A 6,418-nucleotide genomic window follows, 5' to 3' on the forward strand; every position below is an offset into this window, starting at 1 on the left:
ATCGGGGAGAACTCCAAGTATTGCTCTCCCAGTTGTCCCCAGTATGTGTTGGGCTGCAAGAGCCCAAAATTCATTGTGCTGTCATTTGCCTCATTTCGGGCTATGTGCTATTATATTCTAAAGATCCTTTACCTGACGAATCTTTTAATGAAAGTTTGCTTCTTGTGCGTGTTGATATACCGTGTCAACAAGTTTTTATTTGTTCCCCACTTCATTATACTGCAGCTCAGATTTATTTACACAGATGATTTGCAGTTCGTTCTCTTTCTCTCTCCTGTGCATTCTGTATCTCTGATATTGCATTTCCAATTTCTTCTCTACCGCCACCCATCTTGCTGTTGGGTGATTTTAACGCTCACCATCACCTGTGGGGAGGATCCCACTGCGACTCTCGTGGTGATCAGTTGGAGAGACTTCTCCCTTCTCACCCTCTTCATGTTTTAAATATAGGTGCTTCTACCTATTTTGACTCTCGCACTCAGTCTCTCTCCTTCATTGATCTTTCCATCTGTTCCTCGCCCATTGCACTTGATTTCATGTGGTCTGTTTTCCAGATTTACCTGATAGTGATCACTTTCCTATCCTTCTTTCTTCTGCTACATATACCCGACCATTTCGTAACCCTCGTTGGCAATTTACTCCAGCAGATTGGGAATTATACTCCCGTCTTACCACCTGTTGTGAGGACCCCCTTTCGTCATCTATTGATGAACTAGGTGTAGTGATACTGCTCCTGTGGGGAGCAGCAACAGGATAATACTGCACCACCTCTCGGGGCCCTTAACAACAACAGTTTGGTGTGTGTCATGGGCGCCAACACATGGTGTGTGATTCTCTTCTTTTACATCAATATATTAGTGATGCAGATTACATGGTGAGTTTAAATGTGGCCTGTAGTTATAACTTTTCTCTTGACATATGCAAGACATCACCATCCCTGTAGAAGCAGTTATTAGATGTACTAGTCATTATATTTTGTTGTTGCAGAAGTACTATGAAGATTCTATGTTCAATAAAGCCTAGAGATAAGGCCTGTGTTTCTATCACAACAATTTATTGAACATAGAATCCTGGGCTACCTGGTGGTGATCCTGTGCTAGACTACATCACAACATGGAGCGTTTACTGAAACCTGAGAGGCTAGACTGTGACCCCAGCTTATCAATGGCTGCTCAGGAATGGAAGCACTGGTTTAAGACTTTCGAAAACTTCTTGGGAGCCCTTCCTAAAAAAGATCTAGATAAACTAAGTCTGCTTATCAATTTTCTGTCACCTAAGATATATGAGGCTATTTCTGAGTGTAATACCTATGAAGATGCTATCAAAACCCTCAAGTCTCAGTATATTAAACCTACAAATGAAATCTTTGCATGCTATCGCCTTGCAACTCGCCGCTAGCAGACTGATGAATCCTTAGAGGAATACCTTCAAGCACTGAAAATTTTAGGTAAGGACTGTCATTTCCAAGCAGTGACAGCTGCTCAGTATTGTGAAGAGTCCATCAGGGATGCGTTTATCAGTGGCCTGCAATCACCAATAATAAGGCAGCGTTTATTGGAGAATACAACTCTCGACTTAGCCACTGCCTTCGGCCAGGCAAGAGCTCTAGATTCAGCCCAGAAGAATTCTGAAGTATACAGTACAACTCAGCCTTCTCGAGTTGTAAATGCTGCAATTCCTGACCAAGACTCTTGCAATGAAGTTACTGTGGAACCTGCCTCAGTGACAGCAGCAGGTACGGTGTGTTTCTTTTGTGGTTTTTCAAGACATCCACGTCCAAAGTGTCCTGCTCGTGAAGCAATGTGCCATAAATGCCACAAGAAAGGTCACTTGCTAAAGTATGTCATGCTAATGCATCAACAAGAGCTAGTGCCTCCACACACTCCAGTGATCATGCGACTCTAGCAACAGTGACTTCTGCAGCTACTCCAAATTCACTGTCAAAGGCAGTTATGAAAGTATTCATCAATGGAACAGAAGTAGATGGTCTTATTGATAGTGGCAGCTCAGAGAGCTTCATCAACCTTGACTTAGTTAAACGCCTCTCCTTGACTGTACATCACTCATCAGGTACCGTTTCCATGGCATCAACATCTCTCTCTATTCAGACCTTAGGGTTTTGTAAGGTAAATCTCAGAGTTAATGGAAAGGATTATCAAGATGTACATTTAGCTATTCTGCCACAACTGTGCTCTGATGTTATCCTTGGTCAGGACTTTCAGAAGCTGCATGATAGTGTCTCCTTAATATATGGAGGTGAACAACCTCCTCTTGTTGTCTGTGGACTTAGCACTTTAAGGGTAGACCCACCAAAGCTCTTTGCAAATCTTACCGTGGATTGCCATCCTATATCAGCTAAGTCACACCGCTATTCTTATGAGGATCAGATGTTCATTGAGAAGGAAACTCAGAGGCTGCTGAAGGAGGGTATTATAGAACCGAGTAATTCCCCTTGGCGTGCACAGGTTGTTGTTGTTAAGGATGATTATAGGAAACGGAGACTGGCTATCGATTACTCTGAGACAATCAACAAATTTACGCTTCTTGATGGGTACCCTCTACCTCGAATTGATGATACAGTGAACAAAATTGCTCAGTACTATGTGTTTAGCACAATTGATCTACAGAGTGCCTATCATCAAGTCCCTATAAGGAAGGAAGATAAACCATATACAGCGTTTCAGGCTAGTGATGGCCTGTATCAGTTTACCAGAGTCCCTTTTGGAGTCACCAATGGGGTAGCCTGCTTCCAACGAATTATGGATTCACTCATTCAGGAAGAGCAACTCATGGGAACTTATGCGTATTTAGATAATGTTACCATTTGTGGCAAGTCCCAGGAGGAACATGATGCAAACCTTGATAAGTTTTTGGAAGCCGCCAAGAAGAAAAATATCAGTTACAATGAGGAAAAGTGCACTTTTTCAACTAAAAGGCTTAGCATCCTTGGTTATGTAGTGGAAGGAGGTTCAATATTCCCAGACCCTGAACGACTACGACCTCTATGGGAACTTCCAATGCCTCAAGACAAAAAGTCACTCCGAAGAACTCTTGGTCTCTTTGCTTATTACTCACAATGGATCTACAACTATTCAAGTAAAGTCCACCCATTGAGTGCTACCACATTTCCTGTGACAAAGGAAGCAGAAGCCGCTTTCCATACTCTTAAACAGGACATTGAAAACTCAGTAGTTCAAGCCATTGATGAGTCCCTACCATTCGAAGTGGAAACGGATGCATCTGACATTGCCATTGCTGCAGTCTTATCTCAGGCAGGACGACCAGTAGCCTTCTTTTCGAGAACTTTTCAAGGATCAGAGAAGTGTTATGCTGCTGTAGAAAAGGAAGCTCAGGCCATAATAGAAACAGTTCGCCACTGGAGGCATTATTTAACTGGTAGACATTTCACCATAAGGACTGACCAACGGTCCGTGATGTATATGTTCGACAAGAAGCACAAAAGTAGGGTGAAGAATGACAAGATATTACGCTGGAGGATGGAATTATCGTGTTATGACTTTGATATTCTGTACCGACCGGGTCAAGAGAACATCTCGCCTGATGCATTCTCTAGGTCCCACTGTGGAGCAGCATGTCATGATTTGCAATCACTCTCAGCGCTCCACAAGGCTTTGTGTCACCCAGGAGTTACACGCCTGTACCATTTTGTCAAATCAAAGAACATGCCCTACTCAGTGGAAGATGTGCGACAAGTGATCAGAGCATGCAGAGTATGTGCAGAGTGCAAGCCAAACTTTCATCAGCCAGAGAAGACTCATCTCATAAAATCCACCCAGCCTTTCGAGAGACTGAATATAGATTTCAAAGGACCTCTACCAAGCACAAATCAGAATAGATATTTCCTTACCATAGTAGATGAATATTCAAGGTTTCCCATTGTGTTCCCCTGTGCAAATATGACTGCTTCAACTGTTATTAGTTGTCTTTCACAGTTGTTCTGTATTTTTGGTATGCCAGCTTATATCCATTCAGAGAGGGGATCCTCGTTCATGAGTAACGAACATCAGGAGTTTTTGGCTAACAAACTTATTGCCTGCAGCAGAACAACAAGCTACAACCCTCAAGGCAATGGTCAAGTGGAGCAGTTCAATGGTACTATATGGAAGGCAGTTACAATGACATTGAAGTCGCGCAATCTACCTGTTGAACACTGGCAAACTGTCCTACCTGATTCTCTTCACTCTATTAGATTATTGCTGTGCACAGCTACTAATGCAACCCCTCATGAAAGACTCCTCAACTATTCACGTCGTTCCTCTACGGGAGCCTCCGTGCCCACTTGGTTATGTCATCCTGGACCCGTTCTCCTGAAGAGTCACCGTAGGATGAACAAGACGGATCCTTTAGTGGAAGAAGTAGAGCTCCTGCAAGCTAATCCACATTACGCCCATATTCGCTACCAAAATGGTGAAGAGACTACAGTATCTATAAGACATTTAGCCCCAGTTGAAATCCCCATTAGTGTGGAATCTCAAGATACACCAATAGATGTGAAAGATGCTTTGTTTTCTCCTGGAAAGCCCCTTGAGACTACCCCTACAGAAATAGAGGATTCTGCTCCAGCAGTTAGTCAAACCCCGCTGGAAAATATTGAACCTGGTGAAGAGGCTCAAGGGCTACGAAGGTCGGGACGTGTACGTCGCCCACCTAACAGTTTGGGAGATTACTGTCTCTGATATTTTAGAAGGGGGAGATTGTAGTGATACTGCTCCTGTGGTTAGCAGCAACAGGATAATACTGCACCACCTCTCGGGGCCCTTAACAACAACAGTTTGGTGTGTCATGGGCGCCAACACATGGTGTGTGATTCTCTTCTTTTACATATATTAGTGATGCAGATTACATGGTGAGTTTAAATATTTGGCCTGTAGTTATAACTTTTCTCTTGACATATTCAAGACATCACCATCCCTGTAGAAGCAGTTATTAAATGTACTAGCCATTATATTTTGTTGTTGCAGAAGTACTATGAAGATTCTATGTTCAATAAAGCCTAGAGATAAGGCCTGTGTTTCTATCACAACACTAGGGCACCAATTTTCGACCCTAGTCCTGACTGTGGTGATTCATTCTATCCCCCAAACCTCAGGTAGGCATTCTCAAACATGTGTACCTTGGTGGTTTCCTATGTGCGCCCGCGCAGTGCATTTAAAATTGCTGTGTGGGGCCATTATTGATATAACTGTACCCCGCAGTGTCTGTTGGATTTTAAGCAGGCAAGGGCAGTTGCTCGCCACGTCACACAGGACACTAAATGTGCTTGCTGGCGAGACTGTGTGTCTTCCATTACCTCGTCTTCCCCTATGTGCGTGATTTGGAGAAAGGTGCGAAAATTGTGAGGTTAGTACACTCTGGACCCAGCTCCTGTTTTGGGGTTGCTGGAGTTGATGTCACAGAACCTTTAGAAGTTGCCACAGAAATTGTAAACTATCTTGTCCATATCTCCTGTGGGCTTCACTTCTGTCCATCATTTCTTGTGTCTAAACCTCCCAAAGAGCAATTACCCTTAGATTTCTCCTCCAGTGGATTGGAGCCGCATAACGTACCTTTTACTCTTCTAGAGTCCACACTTTCCATGTGCCGGCCGTCGGCACTGGGACCTGATGATATCCACATCAGTATGCTACACCATGTCCATTCTATGGCCCTTCCTCTTCTTTTACGTCTTTTCAATCTAATTTGGGAGTGAGGGGTTCTCCCACAACACTGGAAATCAGCTATTGTACTAACGTTTCACAAACCTGGTGCCTCAGTGCTTGACACCTCTCACTATCGTCCCATTGCCCTGACCAGTGTGGTCTGCAAGGCAATGGAACGATTCGTGAATAGACGTCTGATGTGGTTCTTAGAGATGCACAATAGCCTTTTGCCTCACCTGTATGACTTTTGCAAAGGCTGCTCTACTTTAGACCCCTTGCTCCACTTTGATACATGTATTTGAAATGACTCTGTTAACAACCACTCTGTCCTAGTGGTCTTTTTCAATGTAGAGAATGCATATGACACCACTTGGAGGTATAACATTCTAACCCAAGCCCACTCCTTAAGCTTCTGCAGTAATCTACCAAACTTCATCCCTGCATTCTTGTCCGATAGACATTTTTGGGTCCATATTGGTGCCTCCAGACTTTGTGCAAGCTGAAGGAGTCCCACAACATTGTGTCCTCAGTACTACTATTTTTCTCTTAGCTATATATGACCTGGCTTCCATTCTTCCTTCGCATATTTGGTCATCACTATGTTGATGACTTTGTGATAGATCGAGTCTCCCATTGGACCATTTCTCATGGCTTTAAATTTTCCAGTATGAAAACCTGATTCATTACCTTCACTAGACGCCCACTTATACCGGATACTCCCTTGTACTTACACGGTTCACGTATTCCGACATGTGATA

The 6,418-nt window shown here is 43.4% G+C and overlaps 1 long non-coding RNA gene across 1 annotated transcript; it reads left to right on the forward strand.

The window, feature by feature from the left end:
• The first annotated feature begins 554 nt into the window (after positions 1–554).
• Positions 555–1,029, forward strand: LOC138853374 (uncharacterized). The gene is made up of 2 exons (XR_011392563.1): positions 555–874; positions 988–1,029. It is a non-coding gene; the product is annotated as an uncharacterized lncRNA (long non-coding RNA).
• The last annotated feature ends 5,389 nt before the right edge of the window (positions 1,030–6,418 follow it).

The sequence above is a fragment of the Cherax quadricarinatus genome, chromosome 29 (assembly GCF_038502225.1).
Source record: "Cherax quadricarinatus isolate ZL_2023a chromosome 29, ASM3850222v1, whole genome shotgun sequence".
NCBI classification, from domain to species: domain Eukaryota; kingdom Metazoa; phylum Arthropoda; class Malacostraca; order Decapoda; family Parastacidae; genus Cherax; species Cherax quadricarinatus.